Source organism: Eurosta solidaginis, chromosome 4 (assembly GCF_040869045.1).
Source record: "Eurosta solidaginis isolate ZX-2024a chromosome 4, ASM4086904v1, whole genome shotgun sequence".
NCBI classification, from domain to species: domain Eukaryota; kingdom Metazoa; phylum Arthropoda; class Insecta; order Diptera; family Tephritidae; genus Eurosta; species Eurosta solidaginis.
In genome coordinates, this window is record NC_090322.1 from 101,958,653 (window position 1) to 101,979,501 (window position 20,849).

At 43.6% G+C, this 20,849-nt stretch overlaps 1 protein-coding gene across 7 annotated transcripts in view; it reads left to right on the forward strand.

Annotated features, from left to right (window-relative positions):
- acj6 (abnormal chemosensory protein 6) overlaps positions 1 to 20,849 on the forward strand; it is a 1,105,866-nt gene that overhangs the window by 229,656 nt on the left and 855,361 nt on the right. The window lies entirely within an intron of this gene.

The window sequence follows — 20,849 nt, forward strand, 5'->3', positions numbered from 1 at the left end:
TTTTACAATTTAAAACATTGTTGATCTGTACGAGAGATATATCTAAAATATTCTTAACGAAATCATGTTGACAGGTGGGAGTCAAAGTGTTTGAGTCGCTCAAGCTAATCTAATTTACCGATGGTAAGTTGAAAACACCAAGAACGACTAAGCGATCTTTGTCTCGCAACTGAGAGTACAAGTTTCGAATAGCTAAATTATGGCAATTGTAAACATACGTATCCGACCGGGGCGGAATATATGAGCAACAAATATATAAGCTAAAACATTGCAGTGAAATCTTTACTGCTATAAACTCAATATCAAATGCGTTGTCCGACAACAGCAACTCGGATGAAAGCTTGAGTCCACAGCAATAAGAACACCGCCTGCTCTAGATATACGATCACGCCGGTAAACGAAGTAGTTACTTGAAAAAAGCTCAGCGTTAAAATTGTCAGGTTTTAACCAGGTCTCGGTGAAAGCAACAACCTGCGCTGTAAAAGCGAAACTTTTAGGAAAAAAGGTATTTAATTTAGATCGTAAACCACGAACATTTTGGTAATGAACGACTATAGAGAGTGAGTCGGTGACTACTTTTTTGCTGTACCCGCGGTGAAGATCATAGAGTTTTTTGGCACTATATTGGTATTTTTCTTGTACAAATGCTCCACAGATTCTCCGTCCAAAAAGAACTGTCAAGAACACTATCAACATAAAGGTGTGGCACAGTTATTTTAAAAGATGAAATTTCCCTTTCATATTTAAAGTTAAATTTGAAAACTTCTACACTAGAATTATTAATATTAAGTTTAGAGCATATATAATTTGAAATATCGTCCACAGTCAATGAAGCATGCAACAGAGAAACAAAAATTGCTCTGCGAGGCGGAACGGCAGTCACCTCCCTAGGACCAACAGGTTGCACCACGGAAACTTGTCGAAGCAGAAATAGATGTTGATGTAGATGTAGAAGTTGACGTAGATGCAGGTGATGAGCCCACTGTCGAAGCATAAATTGATGTTAAAGTTGATGTAGATGCAGAAGTTGATGTAGGTGCAGAAGTTGACGTAAATGCAGCTGACGAACCCACTGTGGTCGACTTCTTACGACGTTTGCTAACACCTGTAAGTTTGCCCTTATTACCCTCATCAACATAATATGACTCAACAGCATACTTTGTGTTATTGGTTTTTGATGTAGTATTGTTTGTGGTTTTGTTGTGCGTGTCATTGTTATTATTATTTTTATTTTTTACTAAACAAGAAGCTTAGGTACTGGCTTTAGTGCGACCAACGCTGTTGACCACCGCTTTAGAGACAGGAGCAGAATTTATCTCATTAATATTTAGTGATGTTCTATGTATGTTAGAAAGTGTTGATGAAGCGCTATGAAGATGAGTGTCAGACAAAGAGCGAAAACGAAAGCTGTTCAAAAGCAATGGCTGTTTAACATAAAACTTCGCAAAATCTTCTCTCAAGACTTTCACATCATTCGCTACAGCAGTGTTGTTGTCACAAAGGTGTTTAAAATCAGCGCGAAGCTCTGCGTGCCAATCGCTAATTTGAGCACGCAAACGATGGCCTTCGTCGAGTGATAACTGCAACGCGGTTATGAGCTCTGCACTCTTAGCCTTAAGCAGGTTAATTTCACTTACTAAAGATACTACTGTTTGTTCAATATTAACATTATTAACAACACTTCGCTCAATATCATTGTTTACAGCAGAGCCGGCCACACAAATACTAAAACAATTGCATAGGTGTGTGTAAAAATTGAGTGACAACTCCCCACAGTGTGCTAAAAGAAAATGTGGACTGTGAAGTTCGAAATTAAAAAGGACTCTGGTTATTTGATTTCAAGCTAATCCTAAGAATACTTACTTATATTCATATAACTAAGAACGCGGAGGTCGAGCTAGCCAGATAAAATTTTTTATAAAAGTAGGTATGGTGTTTCTTCAATGCAAAATTTACTTAAAAACGAGCGACGTCGTTCACAGGCACACACCTTGCAATAGAAAGCACTATTGATTTCTCCCAAATAGTCGAGATCAGTAGGCAAAACATCGGTACAATGCAAATGAAAAACTTTACTGCACTGATCCGTAAAGGATCCCCAAATTATCCCGAAATAGTCCCGGGAGGATCCCAGATATGATCCTTAAAGAGTACCCAAATGATCCCGAAATGACCCTGAAGGGATCCCTGAATTAAACTGGAATAGTCCCAAAAATGTTCGCAAATGACCTTGACGGGATCACGGACGAATCCTGAAATGATCTCAGAAGGGTCCCCAAATGATCTTAAAATAGGCCAGAAAAAGTCACGAAATGACCCCGTCGGGATCCCGGACGGATTCCGAAAACCATTCCGAAATGATCCCGGAAGGATCCCCAAATTATCACGAAATAATCCCGGACGGATCCCAGAAATCATCCAGGTATGATCCCTAAAGAGTCCCCAAATGATCCCGACGACCCTGACGGGATCCCAGATTGATCCCGAAACCCATACAGAACTGATACGGTATCTCGGACGGATCCTGAAAACCATCCAGAAGTGGTCTCTGAAGTGTCCGTAAAGATCCTGAAATAGTCTAGAAAAAGTTCCGAAATTACCCAGACAGGACCCCGCACGGATCCCCAAAACTATCCAGAAATGATCCCGGAAGTGTTCCAAAGTGATCCCGAAATGACCCCCACGCGGTCCCAGGCGGATCCCGAAAACCATCCAGAAATGATGCCGATGGATCCCGAAAGCAATCTAGAAATGATCCGGAATAGTCTCGAAAAGGTTGTTGAAAAGTATTTATTCGAAGGGGTAGTGGGACCCCCGTCCCCCTTTCTTCGTTCGAAAAAATTTCGCCAGTAGACTATTGTCTCTGTCCCAAATTTCATCAAAATCCGTGTGGCCGTTCTGGCGTGATTCAGTCACACGAAAAAATAGAATAACTAAACTATAACTGTTCCTAGGGGGCGGGGACCTCCCCCTTTTCAAAAGCATATAGCTAGTAGATCCTTCTAGACTATTGGCTATATGTGTACCAAATTTCATCCAAATCCGTCATCCGTTCTTTCGTGATTGAGTCACAAAGACAAACGTCTGGACACACAAACATCCAAGCTTTCCCATTTATAATACATATTAGATACTAGCCTTTACCCGCTGCCCCGTCCGCAAGGAGAAAATAAAATATATGGGCTATTCACTATAGCGTGCTTATCAAGATATCTGTTTAAAAATCATTTCTGTCAATGTACATATTTTATTTTTGTAATAGACTAAAAAAAAATAACTAAATGAGCTAATAACCTGAAAGGCACGCGTACGTGATAGTACAATGCAGTTTTTTTCGAATTAAAAAAATACCTTTTGTTTTTAAGTTAAATTAATTGATATGACAGGGGTACGGATTACTATTCATAGAACAAAGGAGTGAAACTACAATTAGCTAAAACCAAAGAGATTTTTTAGATGAAAATAGTGTTGCGTTTTCGAGTATTTAGATGGTTAAAATATTACAAAAGTGTAATTATAGTTATTACAGTTCATTACCGGATTATTTAAAAAAAATCTAAAATACACAGAACGAAAAAGCTGTGTTAGATATTAAAGATAAAACATACCGAATTTTAATTACGAATAATTTGCAGTGAATCCATGGCCATAAAAGCTCATAATTTAAAAAGGCATGTGTGTTGAACTACTGGTTTCGAAGAGTCCTTAAATGATCCTGGAAGGGTCTCAAAATGATACCAAAATAATCCCGAAAACCATCCAGAAATGATGCCAGAAGTGTCCCCAAATAATCTCGAAGTAGTACCGAAATGACCCTAACGGGATCTCGAAAACCACTCAGAAATTATCTCGGAAGGATCCCCAAATGATCCCGGAATACTCCAGAAAAGATCCCGACGGGATTCCGGATGGATCTCTAAAACCACCCAGAAATTGTCCCGGAAGAGTCCCAAAGTGATACCAAAAAAGTACCAAAATGACCCCGACGGGATCCCGGATGGATCCCGAATACCATGCTGAAAAGATCCCGGAAGGGTCTCGATATGACCCTGACGGGATTACAAATAAGTTAAAGCTAATTATAAAAGCATGTTACTAAGGCAGGAGGCGCGTTGAAGTGAATGAAGAGTTAGAAACAAACATACAGAGAGCTAATAAAAGCGTGCTAATAAAAACAATTGAAGGAGGGAGGAAGGCGGGAGGAGACGGAGAGCACCACCGATCATTTTTCCAAAATTATTTAGATCGCGATCTGTATGAGCCAGATACCAAAAATTATTGATTTAGGAGAAAATTTACATTGAGTTATAACAATTTATAGATTTTGCACCAGACAGGGAGAGGAGGGGGTAGAATGGAGGGTGTCACGTCTCACTTAGTTAGCCCTAAACTTATTTGACCCATTGAGTTTGTAATACGTAAATTTATAATGTGTAAAAATTGTTGAAAAGTATTTATTCGAAGGGGTAGTGGGATCCCCGTCCCCCTTTCCATATTCGAAAAAAATTTCGCCAGTAGATAATTGTCTCTGTCCCAAATTTCATCAAAATCCGTGTGGCCGTTCTGGCGTGATTCAGTTACACGAAAAAATATAATAATTAAATTATAACTGTTCCTAGGGGGCGGGGACCTCCCTCCTTTTCAAAAACATATAGCTAGTAGATCCTTCTAGACTATTGGCTATATGTGTGCCAAATTTCATCCAAATCCGCCCATCCTTTCTTTTGTGATTGAGTCACAAAGACAAACGTCTGGACACACAAACATCCAAACTTTCCCATTTATAACATATACTAGCCTTTACCCGCGGCCCCGTCCGCAAGGAGAAAATAAAATATATGGGCTATTCACGTTAGCCTGTTTATCAAGATATCTGTTTAAAAATCATTTTTGTCAATGTATTTTATTTTTGTAATAGACTCAAAAAAAATAACTAAATGAGCTAATAACCTGAAAGGCACGCTTACATGATAGTACGATGCAGTGTTTTTCGAATTAAAAGAATACGTTTTGTTTTTAAGTTAAATTAATTGGTATGACAGGGTTGAAGGAATTACTATTCATAGAACAAAGGAGTGAAACTACAATTAGCTAAAACCAAAGAGAATTTTTTAGATGAAAATAGTGTTGCTTTTTCGGGTATTACACAAAAGTGTAAATATAGTTATTAAAGTTCGTCACCAGATTATTTAAAAAAAATCAAAAATACACAGAACGAAAAAGGTGTTAGATATTAAAGATAAAACATACCGAATTTTAATTAGAAATAATTTGCAGCGAAGCCATGGCCATAAAAGCTCATAATTTAAAAAGGCATGTGTGCTGAACTACCGGTTTCGAAGAGTCCTTAAATGATCCCGGAAGGGTCTCAAAATGATACCAAAATAATTCCGAAATGATCCCGACAAATCCCGAAAACCATCCAGAAATGATGCCGGAAGAACCCCAAATGATCCCGAAAAACTGCCGAAATAACCCTGACGGGATCCCGAAAGCCATCCAGAAATGATACAGGATCCCCAAATGATCCCGAATTAGTCCCGAAAAAGTTCCTAAATGACCTGGACGGATCCCGAAAACTATCCAGAAATGATTCCGTAAGGGTCCCAAAATAATTTCGAAATAGTCCCGAAATGACCCTGACGGGTACCTGAACGGATCCCGAAAATCATCCAGAAATTGTACCGGAAAAGTCCCCAAATGATCCCGAAATAGTCCCGAAATAACCCTGACGGGATCCCGGAAACCATCCAGAAATTAACCCGGAAGGATTCCCAAATGACCGCGGAATTCTCCCGAAAAACTCCCGAAATAACCCCGACGGGATCCCGGACGGATCCCGAAAACTATCCTGAAATGATGCCGGAATGGTCCCAAAATGATCCCGCAATATTCCCGAAATGATCCTGACCAGAAGAGTCCCCAAATGATGCCGAAATAGTCCCGAAATAACCTTCACGGGATCCCGAAAACCATCCAGAAATGATCCCGAAAGGATCCCTAAATGACCGCGGAATCCTCCCGAAAAACTCCCGAAATAACCCCGACGGGATCCCGGACGGATCCCGAAAACTATCCTGAAATGATGCCGGAATGGTCCCAAAATGATCCCGCAATATTCCCGAAATGATCCTGACCAGAAGAGTTCCCAAATGATGCCGAAATAGTCCCGAAATAACCTTCACGGGATCCCGAAAACCATCCAGAAATGATCCCGAAAGGATCCCCAAATTATGCCGAAATAACCCCGTACGGATCCCAGAAACCATCCAGATATGATCCTTAAAGAGTCCCCAAATGATCCCGAAATGACCCTGATGGGATCACAGATTGATCACAGAAATGATGCCGGAATGGTCCCAAAATAATCCCGCAATAGTCCCGAAAAGTCCCGCAATGACCCTGACGGGTACGCGGACGGATCCCGAAAATCATCCAGAAATTATACCCTAAGAGTCCCCGAATTATCCCGAATTAGTCCCGAAAAAACCCCTACGGGATCCCGAAAACCATTCAGAAATGATAAAGAAAGGATCCCCAAATTATCCCGAAATAATCCCGGACGGATCCCAGAAACCATCCATATATGAACCATAAAGAGTCCCCAAATGATCCCGAAATTACCCTTAAGGGATCACAGATTGATCACAGATATGATGCCGGAATGGTCCCAAAATAACCCCGGAAAAGTCCCGAAAAAGTCCCACAATTACCCTGACGGGTACCCGGACGGATCCCTAAAATCATCCAGAAATTATACCGGAAGAGTCCCAAAATAATCTTGAAATAGTTCCGAAATAACTCCGACGGCATCCCGAAAACCATCCAGAAATGATCCCGGAAGGATCCCCAAATGACCCCGGAATGCTCCCGCAAAAGTCTCGTAATAATCCCGACGGGACGCCAGAAGGATCCCCATATCCATCCAGAAATGATCTCGTAAAAGTCCCGACATAACCCTGACACAGGCCAGAAAGAGTCTCGAAGTTACCCCGACGGGATGCCGGACGGATCCCCAAATCTACCCAGAAATGATCCCGGAAGAGTCCCAAAAAGATACTGAAATAGTACCGAAAAAGTCCCGATATGACCCCCACGGATCCCGAAAACCATCCAGAATTGATCTCTGAAGGTTACGCAAATGATCCCGAAATAGTCCATAAATATTCCCGAAATTACCCCGACGGGATGCCGGACGGATCCTGAAACCCATCCAGAAATGATGACGGAAGGGTCCCAAAATGATACCAAAATAGTCCCGAAATGATCCTGACAAATCCCGAAAACCATTCAGAAATGATCCCTGAAGGTTACCAAAATGATCCCGAAATAGTCCCGAAAAAGATCCGAAATGACCCTGCCGGGATCCCGGACGGATCTCAAAAACCATCCAGAAAATATCCAGGAAGGGTTCCTAAATTATCCCGACATAGTTCAGAAAAAGTTCCGAAATGACCCCGAGGGGATCCACGACGTATCGCGAAAACCATAAAGAAATGATTCCGGAAGGGTCCGAAAATGATCACGAAATAGTCCGGAAATGACCCCGATGGGATCCCGCACGGATCCAGTAATGATCCCGGAAGGGTCCCAAAACTACCCCGAAAAAGTAACAAAAAAATCTCGAAATTACTCCTAGGGCATCATGGGCGGATCGAGAAATGACCTCGGAAGGGTCCCCAAATTACCCTGAATAATCCGGCAAACCATCAAGAATTGATGCAGGAAGGGTCCCCAAATGATGCCGAAATAATACAGAAAAAGTCATGAAATGATCCCTAAAGGGTCTCCAAATGATCCCGAAATAGTCCCGAAATTACCCTGATGGGTTCCCGTACAGATCCCGAAATCCATCCAGAAGTGATGCCGGAAGGATCCTGATAACCATGCTTAAATGATCCCGAAAACGTCTCGAAATGAATCTGACGGGATCCCGGACGGATCCAGAAATGATGCCGGTAGGTACCCCAAATGATCCCGAAATAGTCCCGAAATGACCCCGACGGGATCCCGGACGGATCCCGAAAACGCACCAGAAATTATGGCAAAATGATCCCCAAATGATCCCGCATTAGTCGCGAAAAAGTCTCGAAATGACCCCGACGGGATCCCGGATGGATCCCGAAAACCATCTGGAAATAATGCCGGAAGGTAAGTACCCCAAACGATATCGAAAAAGTCCTGAAATGACCCCGACGGGATCCCGGACGAAGCCCGAAAACCATCCAGAAATGATGCCAAATGATCCCGAAAGAGTGCCGGAATGACCCCGATGGGATCCCGAACGGATACCGAAAACAATCCAGAACTGATGCCGGAAAGGTCCTCAAAAGATAACCTAAAAGTCTCGAAATGATGCCGACGGGATCCCGCACGGATCCCGTAAACCATCCAGAAATGATGGCAAAAGGATCCCCAAATGATCCCGCATTAGTCGCGAAAAAGTCTCGAAATGACCCCGACGGGATCCCGGATGGATCCCGAAAACCATCTGGAAATAATGCCGGAAGGTAGGTACCCCAAACGATATCGAAAAAGTTCCGAAATGACCCCGACGGGTTCCCTGACGGATCCCGAAAACCATCTAGAAACGAAGCCAGAAGGTACCCCAAATTATGCCGAAATAGTCCCGATTTGATATCGACGGGATACAGGGGTGAAGGAATTACTACTCATAGAACAAAGGAGTGAAACTACAATTAGCTAAAACCAAAGAGAATTTTTTAGACGAAAATAGTGTTGCTTTTTCGGGTATTTAGTTGGTTAAAATATTACAAAAATTGTAATTATAGTTATAACAGTTCCTTACACGATTATAGAACGAAAAAGGTGTGTTAGATTGAAGATAAAACATACACAATTTTAATTACGAATAATTAGCAGCAAATCCAAGGCCATAAAAGCTCATAATTTAAAAAGGCATGTGTGCTGAACTACCGGTTGCGAAGAGACCTAAAATGATTCCGGAAGGGTCCCAAGATGATACTAAAATTCCAGGACAGATCCCGAAAAGCATCCAGATATTAACCAGGAGGGGTCCCAAAATGATTCAGAAATAGTCCCGAAAAAGTCCCGAAATTACCCTTATGGGTTCCCGTACAGATCCCGAAAACCATCCAGAAATGATACCGAAAGGCTCGCCAAATCATCTCGTATTAGTCCCGAATGGCCCCGACGGAATTCCTGACGGATCCCGAAAACCATCCAGAAATTATCCCGGATGAATCCCGATAACCATACTGAAATGATGTCGGAAAATACCCAAATGATCCCGAAATAGCCCCGAAAAAGTCCCGAAATGCTCCCGACGGGATCCCGGACGGATCACGAAAACTATCCAGAAATGATGCCGGAAAGGTCCTCAAATGATCCCCTAATAGACCCGAAATGACCCTGACGGGATCCCGGGCGGATCCCGCAGACTATGCAGAAATGATGCCGAAAGGGTCCCCATTTGAGCCCGTATCAGTCGATAAAAAGTCCCGAAGTGACCCCGACGGGATCCAGAAAACTATCTAGAGATGATGCCAGAAGGTACCCAAAAATGATCCCGAAATAGTCCCGAAACGACCCCTACGGAATCCCGAACGGATCGCGAAAACTATCCAGAAACGATGCCGGAAAGGTCCCCAAATGATCCCCTAATAGTCCCGAAATTACCCTGCTGGGATCCCGAACGGATCCCGAAAGCCATCCAGAAATGATGCCGAGGGTCTCCAAATGATCCCGAATTAGTCGAGAAAAAGTCCCGAATGGCCCCGACGGAATTCCTGACGGATCCCGAAAACCATCCAGAAATGATGCCGAAAGGATCCCCAAATGATCCCGAAATAGTCCCGAAAAAGTCACGTCCTGCTCGGGCGCCAAAATGTGACGGACTTTTCCTTTGACTTTGCCGGGGTTAGCCTCAGTCCGTCCAGGGTTCCTGAAAGTAGAAATTCCTATCGGTCCTTCTAAAAGAATAACCCTGTTTAGTTCTTATAAAACGTTATAAAAGTATTTATTTAATAAAATTCTCTTTCTACTCCTAGCTGATTCCCTTGCTTTGTAAGGGGTGACTGAGGTGATAAAGCCCTCGGCCAACCTCTGCGGTCGAATGGAGTGATAAAGCCTCCAGACGAGTATACTTTTAGTACAAATGAAGTGAAAAGGCCTTCAGGTGTACTCTTGGTCGGTAGTGATAAAACCTACCGACTCGTATGCCTGTTTCCTAATCTCTCTGAATCTTAATGCGAACTCGTCGCCCTTATATGCTAATTTTTGCACGCAGGCAAACGGTTATTTTATAATAACAACTTTCAACTAATAGTATTAACAATATAAAACAACTGTTATTCCGGTAAATATTTCCTTCCCATGAATTTCCATGCACCATAATGCTTCTTATTGAATACAATGCCTTTGTACTTGCTCATACCGTGCTTTCCAGCCGTTGCTAAAACTATTGTGTGTTTGTATATTTGTTTGTGATCACCTGATTCTAATGTTGTGTTTTGCTTTGCCCAATGCTTCTGCCTTCTGTAGTATGGCGTGCGTTGGTGTGTTGTATGCTAGTGCGTAAATATGTATAGCGAAATCTCTATTAGTAGCGGCGCTTATTTTGACGACTTGCTGCTGATCTCCGTTCACTTAAGTTATTATGTATGTTGTATTTGTAGCTGGATGTATTGGATTTTGAGATTGCAAAGGGTTGGTTGACCGCTGCATTTTTATGTTTTGTGCGTATCTACCTTCCTTCCAAATATTCAATGCGTGTTAGGGTAATTGATATGACAGGGGTAAGGATTACTATTCATAGAACAAAGGAGTGAAACTACAATTAGCTAAAACCAAAGAGAATTTTTTAGATGAAAATAGTGTTGCTTTTTCGAGTATTTAGATGGTTAAAATATCACAAAAGTGTAATTATAGTTATTACAGTTCATTACCGGATTATTTAAAAAAAATCAAAAATACACAGAACGAAAAAAGCTGCGTTAGATATTAAAGATAAAACATACCGAATTTTAATTACGAATAATTTGCAGTGAATCCATGTCCATAAAAGCTCATAATTTAAAAAGGCATGTGTGTTGAACTACCGGTTTCGAAGAGTCCTTAAGTGATCCTGGAAGGGTCTTAAAATGATACCAAAATAATCCCGAAAACCATCCAGAAATGATGCCAGAAGTGTCCCCAAATAATCTCGAAGTAGTACCGAAATGACCCTAACGGGATCTCGAAAACCACTCAGAAATTATCTCGGAAGGATCCCCAAATGATCCCGGAATACTCCAGAAAAGGTCCCGAAATGATCCTGGACACCATCCAGAACTGATTCCGTAAGGGCCCGACATGATCCCGAAAAATTCCCGAAATGACCCTGACGGGAAAACCTTCCAGAAATGATACCGGAAGGATCCCCAAATGATCCCGAAGTATTCCCGAAAAATTCCCGAATGACCCCCACGCGGTCCCGGGCGGATCCCGAAAGCCATCCAGAAATGATGCCGATGGATCCCGAAAGCAATCTAGAAATGATCCCGGAATAGTCTCAAAAAGGTCCCAAAATAACCCCGACCGGCTCCCGTACGTATCCCGATCCCGGAAGGGTCCAAAAGTTATCCCGAAATAGTCCCGAAAAGGTCCCGAATTGACCCGACGGGATTCCGGACGGATCTCTAAAACCATCCAGAAATTGTCCCGGAAGAGTCCCAAAGTGATACCGAAAAAGTACCAAAATGACCCCGACGGGATCCCGGATGGATCCCGAATACCATGCTGAAAAGATCCCGGAAGGGTCTCGATATGACCCTGACGGGATTACAAATAAGTTAAAGCTAATTATAAAAGCATGTTAATAAGGAAGGAGGCGCGTTGAAGTGAATGAAGAGTTAGAAACAAACATACAGATAAAGCTAATAAAAGCGTGCTAATAAAAACAATTGAAGGAGGGAGGAAGGCGGGAGGAGACGGAGAGCACCACCGATCATTTTTCCAAAATTATTTAGATCGCGATCTGTATGAGCCAGATACCAAAAATTATTGATTTAGGAGAAAATTTACATTGAGTTATAACAATTTATAGATTTTGCACCAGACGGGGAGAGGAGGGGGTAGAATGGAGGGTGTCACGTCTCACTTAGTTAGCCCTAAACTTATTTGACCCATTGAGTTTGTAATATTGGTGAAGGTCAGTATACGTAAATTTATAATGTGTAAAAATTGTTGAAAAGTATTTATTCGAAGGGGTAGTGGGATCCCCGTCCCCCTTTCCATATTCGAAAAAAATTTCGCCAGTATATAATTGTCTCTGTCCCAAATTTCATCAAAATCCGTGTGGCCGTTCTGTCGTGATTCAGTCACACGAAAAAATATAATAATTAAATTATAACTGTTCCTAGGGGGCGGGGACCTCCCTCCTTTTCAAAAACATATAGCTAGTAGATCCTTCTAGACTATTGGCTATATGTGTGCCAAATTTCATCCAAATCCGCCCATCCCTTTCTTTTGTGATTGAGTCACAAAGACAAACCTCTGGACACACAAACATCCAAACTTTCCCATTTATAACATACTAGCCTTTACCCGCGGCCACGTCCGCAAGGAGAAATTTAAATATATGGGCTATTCGCGTTAGCCTACTTATTATCTGTTTAAAATTTTGTTTTCTGTCTAATGCATTTTATTTTTGTAATTGAGTAAAAAAAAGAACTAAATGAGCTGATAACCTGATAGGATCCCAAATGATCCCGAAATTATCCAGAAAAAGCTATGAAATTACCCCCACGCTATCGCGGACGGATCCCGAAAACCATCCAGAAATGCCCCGAAAGGGTCTCCAAAAGTTCCCCGAATAGTCCCAAAAAAACCCGAAATACAGCGACACGATTCTAGACGTATCCAGAGAACCACACAGAAATGATCCCTGAAGGTGTTCCAAAATGATCCCGAAAAGGTTCCGAAATGACCCTGACGGGCTCCCGGGCGGATCTCAAAAACCATCCAGAAAATATCCAGGAAGGGTCCCTAAATTATCCCGACATACTCCAGAAAAAGTTCCGAAATGGCTCCCAGGGGATCCACCACGGATCTCGAAAACCATACAGAAATGATTCCGGAAGGATCCCAAAATGGTCCCGAAATAGTCCGGAAATGACACAGATGGGATCCCGCACAGATCCAGAAATGATCCCGGAAGGGTGCAAAAACTATCCCGGAAAAGTAACAAAAAATCCGGAAATGGCTCCTACGGCATCCCGGACGGATCCAGAAATGATCTCGAAAGTTCCCCAAATGTTCCCAAAATGGTCCCGAAATGACCCTGATGGATCCGTCAAACCATCAAGAACATCAAGAAATTATGCCGAAAGGATCCCAAAATGATCCCGAGATAATACAGAAAGAGTCACGAAACGACCCCTACAGGATCCCCAAATGATCCCGTATTCGCCCCGAAAAGGTCCCGAAATAACCCCGACGGGATCCCGGACAAATCCCGAAAACCATCCAGAAATGATGCCGGAAGAAATCCCAAATGATTCCGAAAAAGTCCCGCATTGATTCCGACGGGATCCCGAACGGATACCGAAAATCATCCAGAAGTGATGCCAGAAAGGTCCTCAAATGATCACCTAATAGTCCCGAAATTACCCTTAAGGGGTCATGGACGGATCCCATAAACCATCCAGAAATGATCCCGATATAGTCCCGAAATGACCCTGACGGGATCTCGAACGCACCCCTAAATGACCCCGACCGGATCCTGAAAGCCATCTCTAAATTATCCCGAAATGACCCTGACTGGACCCCGAAAGGATCCCGAAAACTTTTCAGAAATGATGCCGGAAAGGTCCTCAAATGATCTCCTAATAGTTCCGAAAAGACCCTGACGGGATCCCGAACGGATCCCGACAACTATCTAGAAATGATGTCGAAAGGGCCCGCAAATGATCCCGTATTAGTCGAGAAAAAGTCCCGAAATGACCCCGACGGGATGCCGAACTAATCCCAAAAACCATCCAGAAATGATGCCGGAAGGGACACCAAATGATCCCGAAAAAGTCCCGCAATTACTCCGACGGGATCCTGAACGGATACCGAAAACCATCCAGAAGTGATGCCGGAAAGGTCCTCAAATGATCACCTAATAGTCCCAAAATGACCCTGACGGCATCCCGGAAAACCAATCTTAAATGATGCCGAAAAAGTCCCGAAATGACCCTGATAGGACACGGAAAGGATCCCGAAAACTAACCAGAAATGATGCCGGAAAGGTCCTCAAATGATCTCCCAATAGTTCCGAAAAGACCCTTACGGGATCCCGAACAGATCCCGACAACTATCCAGAAATTATACCGAAAGGGCCCGCAAATGATCCCGTATTAGTCGAGAAAAAGTCCCGAAATGACCCCGACGGGATGCCGGACGAATCCCAAAAACCATCCAGAAATGATGTCGGAAGGGACCCCAATGATCCCGAAAAAGTCCCGCAATTATTCCGACGGGATCCTGAACGGATACCGAAAACCATCCAGAAGTGATGCCGGAAAGGTCCTCAAATGCAAACCTAATAGCCCCAAAATTACCCTGACGGCATCCCGGACAAATCCCGAAATCCATCCAGAAATGATCTTGGGAAGGTCCCAAAATGATCCCGAAATAGTCTCGGAAAAGTCCAGAAATTACCCTGACGGGTTCCCGGACGAATCCTGAAAGACATCCTTAAATGATCCCGAAAAAACCCCGAAATGACCCTGACGGGATCCCGAAAGGATTCCGAAAACTATATAGAAATGATGCCGGAAAGGTTCTCAAATGACCCCCTAATAGTCCCGAAATGACCGTGACGGGATCCCGAACGGATCCCGGCAACTATCCAGAAATGATGCCGAAAGGGTCCGCAAATGATCCCGTATTAGTCGAGAAAAAGTCCCGAAATAACCCCGACGGGATCCCGGACGAATCCCAAAAACCATCCAGAAATGATGCCGGTAGGTATCCCAAATGATCCCGAAATAATCCCGAAACGACCTCGTCGGCATCCCGGACGGATACCGAAAATTATCCAGAAATGATGCCGGAAAGGTCCACAAATGAGCCCTAATATATCCGAAATTACCCTGATGGGCTCCCGGACAGATCCCGAAAACCATCCAGAAATGATGCCGAAGGGGTTCCCAAATGATCCCGTATTAGTCGCGAAAAAGTCCCGAAATGACCCGACGGGATCCCGGACGGATCCCGAAAACTATCCAGAAATGATGCCGGAAGAGCCCCAAAATGATCCCGAAAAAGTCCCGAAATGACCCCGACGGGATCCCGGACGGATCCCGAAAACCATCCAGAAATGATGCCGAAAGGGTTCCAAACGGATCCCGAAAACCATCCAGAAATGATGCCGAATGATCCCGTATTAGTCGCGAAAAAGTCCCGAAATGACCCCGACGGGTTGCCGGACGAATCCCGAGGACCATCCAGAAATGATGTCTAAAGGGACCCAAAATAACCCCGAAAAAGTCCCGTAATGATTCCGGAAACCATCAAGAATTTATCTCTCGAAGGTACGCAAATGATCCCGAAAGTACCCCGACGGGATCCCGGACGGATCCCGAAAACCATCCAGAAATGATGCCGGAAGGGTCCCCAAACGATCGCGAAATAGTCCCGAAATGATTCCGGAATAGTCCCGAAAATGTCCCAAAATAACCCCGACGGGATCCCGGACGGATCCCGAAAACTATACAGAAATGATCCCGGAAGGGTCCCAAAATGATCCCGAAATAGTCCTGAAAAAGTCCCGAAATTACCCCGGCGTAATCCCGGACCGATCCCGAAAACCATCCAGAAATGATCCCGGAAGGGTCTCGATATGACCCTTACGGGATTACAAATAAGATGAAGCTAATTATAAAACCATGTTAATAAGGCAGCAGGCGCATTGGAGCGAATAAAAAATTACATAGAAACATACAGGTAAAGCTAATAAAAGCGTGCTAATAAAAACAATTGATGGAGGGCGGATGGCGGGAGTAGAGGAGAGGACCACTGATCGTTCCTCCAAAATTGTCTAGATCTCGTTCTGTATGTACCAGATACCAAAAACTATTGATTTAGAAGAAAATTTATATTGAGTTATAACAATTTATAGATTTTACACCAGAGGTGGTGATAAAGGGGGGCGGGCGGAGGGTGTCACTGCTTACTTTGTAAGCCCTCGACTTATTTGACCCCTTGAGTCTGTGATATTGGTGAAGGCCAGTATACGTAAAGTTATAATGTGTAAAAATTATTGAAAAATTATTTCTCGAAGGGGTCGTGGGACCCCCACCCCTCTTTCCATGTTCGAAAAAAATTTCGCTAGTAGACCACTGTCTGTGTCCCAAATTTCATCAAAATCCGTGTAGCCATTCTGGCGTGATTCAGTCGCAAAGACGAAAAAATATAATAATTAAATTATAACTGTTCCTAGGGGGCGGAGACCACGCCCCTTTTGAAAAATATATAGCTAGTAGATCCTTCTAGAATATTGGCTATATGTGTGCAAAATTTCATCCAAATCGGTCCAGCCGTTCTTGCGTTATTGAGTCACAAAGACAAACGTCTGGACAAACATCCAAACATCCAAACATCCAAACATCCAAACATCTTAACATCCAAACTTTGCCATTTATAATATATATTAGATACTAGCCTTTACCCGCGGCCCCGTCCGCAAGGAGAAAATAAAATATATGGGCTATTCACGTTAGCCTGTTTATCAAGATATCTGTTTAAAAATCATTTTTGTCAATGTATTTTATTTTTGTAATAGACTCAAAAAAATAACTAAATGAGCTAATAACCTGAAAGGCACGCTTACATGATAGTACGATGCAGTTTTTTTCGAATTAAAAGAATACGTTTTGTTTTTAAGTTAAATTAATTGATATGACAGGGGTGAAGGAATTACTATTCATAGAACAAAGGAGTGAAACTACAATTAGCTAAACCAAAGAGAATTTTTTAGATGAAAACAGTGTTGCTTTTCGGGTATTACACAAAAGTGTAAATATAGTTATTAAAGTTCGTTACCAGATTATTTAGAAAAAAATCAAAAATACACAGAACGAAAAAGCTGTGTTAGATATTAAAGATAAAACATACCGAATTTTAATTACAAATAATTTGCAGCGAAGCCATGGCCATAAAAGCTCATAATTTAAAAAGGCATGTGTGCTGAACTACCGGTTTCGAAGAGTCCTTAAATGATCCCGGAAGGGTCTCAAAATGATACCAAAGTAATTCCGAAATGATCCCGACAAATCCCGAAAACCATCCAGAAATGATGCCGGAAGAACCCCAAATGATCCCGAAAAACTGCCGACATAACCCTGACGGGATCCCGAAAGCCATCCAGAAATGATACAGGATCCCCAAATGATCCCGAAATAGTGCCAAAAATGTTCCGAAATTACCCGGACGGGAACCCGGACGGTTTCTGAAAACCAGACGGGAATGATCCGGAAAGGATCCCCAAATTATCCCGAAATAATTCCGGGCGGATCCCAGATATGATCCTTAAAGAGTCCCCAAATGATCCCGGAATGACCCTGACGGGATCCCAGATTGATCCCGGAAGCCCTGCAGAACTGGGTCCGGCAAACTTTCCAAATGAACCCGAAATAATCCAGAAAAAGTCACGATATTACCCCGACGGGAATCCGTAAACCATCCAGAAAGGATCCCTGAAGGGTCCCCAAATGATCCCGAATTAGTCCCGAAAAAGTTCCTAAATGACCTGGACGGATCCCGAAAACTATCCAGAAATGATTCCGTAAGGGTCCCAAAATAATTTCGAAATAGTCCCGAAATGACCCTGACGGGTACCTGAACGGATCCCGAAAATCATCCAGAAATTATACCGGAAAAGTCCCCAAATGATCCCGAAATAGTCCCGAAATAACCCTGACGGGATCCCGGAAACCATCCAGAAATTAACCCGGAAGGATTCCCAAATGACCGCGGAAGCCTCCCGAAAAACTCCCGAAATAACCCCGACGGGATCCCGGACGGATCCCGAAAACTATCCTGAAATGATGCCGGAATGGTCCCAAAATGATCCCGCAATATTCCCGAAATGATCCTGACCAGAAGAGTTCCCAAATGATGCCGAAATAGTCCCGAAATAACCTTCACGGGATCCCGAAAACCATCCAGAAATGATCCCGAAAGGATCCCCAAATGACCGCGGAATCCTCCCGAAAAACTCCCGAAATAACCCCGACGGGATCCCGGACGGATCCCGAAAACTATCCTGAAATGATGCCGGAATGGTCCCAAAATGATCCCGCAATATTCCCGAAATGATCCTGACCAGAAGAGTTCCCAAATGATGCCGAAATAGTCCCGAAATAACCTTCACGGGATCCCGAAAACCATCCAGAAATGATCCCGAAAGGATCTCCAAATTATGCCGAAATAACCCCGTACGGATCCCAGAAACCATCCAGATATGATCCTTAAAGAGTCCCCAAATGATCCCGAAATGACCCTGATGGGATCACAGATTGATCACAGAAATGATGCCGCATTGGTCCCAAAATAATCCCGCAATAGTCCCGAAAAGTCCCGCAATGACCCTGACGGATCCCGAAAATCATCCAGAAATTATACCGGAAGAGTCCCCGAATTATCCCGAATTAGTCCCGAAAAAAACCCTACGGGATCCCGAAAACAATTCAGAAATGATACCGAAAGGATCCCCAAATTATCCCGAAATAATCCCGGACGGATCCCAGAAACCATCCATACATGAACCTTAAAGAGTCCCCAAATGATCCCGAAATTACCCTTAAGGGATCACAGATTGATCACAGATATGATGCCGGAATGGTCCCAAAATAATCCCGGAAAAGTCCCGAAAAAGTCCCACAATTACCCTGACGGGTACCCGGACGGATCCCTAAAATCATCAAGAAATTATACCGGAAGAGTCCCAAAATTATCTTGAAATAGTTCCGAAATAACTCCGACGGCATCCCGAAAACCATCCAGAAATGATCCCGGAAGGATCCCCAAATGACCCCGGAATGCTCCCGCAAAAGTCTCGTAATAATCCCGACGGGACGCCAGAAGGATCCCCAAATCCATCCAGAAATGATCTCGTAAAAGTCCCGACATAACCCTGACACAGGCCAGAAAGAGTCTCGAAGTTACCCCGACGGGATGCCGGACGGATCCCCAAATCTACCCAGAAATGATCCCGGAAGAGTCCCAAAAAGATACTGAAATAATACCGAAAAAGTCCCGATATCACCCCACGGATCCCAAAAACATCCAGAATTGATCTCTGAAGGGTACGCAAATGATCCCGAAATAGTCCATAAATATTCCCGAAATTACCCCGACGGGAATGATGACGGAAGGGTCCCAAAATGATACCAAAATAGTCCCGAAATGATCCCGACAAATCCCGAAAACCATTCAGAAATGATCCCTGAAGGTTACCAAAATGATCCCGAAATAGTGCCGAAAAAGATCCGAAATGATCCCGGACGGATCTCAAAAACCATCCAGAAAATATCCGGGAAGGGTTCTTAAATTATCCCGACATAGTTCAGAAAAAGTTCCGAAATGACCCCGAGGGGATCCACGACGTATCGCGAAAACCATAAAGAAATGATTCCGGAAGGGTCCGAAAATGATCACGAAATAGTCCGGAAATAACCCCTATGGGATCCCGCACGGATCCAGAAATGATCCCGGAAGGGTCCCAAAACTATCCCGAAAAAGTAACAAAATAATCTCGAAATTACTCCTAGGGCATCATGGGCGGATCCAGAAATGACCTCGGAAGGGTCCCCAAATTACCCTGAATAATCCGGCAAACCATCAAGAATTGATGGCGGAAGGGTCCCCAAATTACCCTGAATAATCCGGCAAACCATCAAGAATTGATGCCGGAAGGGTCCCCAAATGATGCCGAAATAATACAGAAAAAGTCATGAAATGATCCCTAAAGGGTCTCCAAATGATCCCGAAATAGTCCCGAAATTACCGTGATGGGTTCCCGTACAGATCCCGAAATCCATCCAGAAGTGATGCCGGAAGGATCCTGAAAACCATGCTTAAATGATCCCGAAAACGTCTCGAAATGAATCTGACGGGATCCCGGACGGATCCCGAAAACCATCCAGAAATGATGCCAGTAGGTACCCCAAATAATCCCGAAATGACCCCGACGGGATCCCGGACGGATCCCGAAAACGCACCAGCAATGATGGCAAAAGGATCCCCAAATGATCCCGCATTAGTCGCGAAAAAGTCTCGAAATGACCCCGACGGGATCACGGATGGATCCCGAAAACCATCTGGAAATAATTCCGGAAGGTAGGTACCCCAAACGATATCGAAAAAGTTCCGAAATGACCCCAACGGGATCCCGGATGGATCCCGAAAACCATCTGGAAATAATGCCGGAAGGTAGATACCCCAAACGATATCGAAAAAGTCCTGAAATGACCCCGACGGGATCCCGGACGAATCCCGAAAACCATCCAGAAATGATGCCAAAATGGACCCCAAATGATCCCGAAAGAGTGCCGGAATGACCCCGATGGGATCCCGAACGGATACCGAAAACCATCCAGAACTGATGCCGGAAAGGTCCTCAAAAGATAACCTAAAAGTCTCGAAATGATGCCGACGGGATCCCGCACGGATCCCGTAAACCATCCAGAAATGATGGCAAAAGGATCCCCAAATGATCCCGCATTAGTCGCGAAAAAGTCTCGAAATGACCCCGACGGGATCCCGGATGGATCCCGAAAACCATCTGGAAATAATGCCGGAAGGTAGCTACCCCAAACGATATCGAAAAAGTTCCGAAA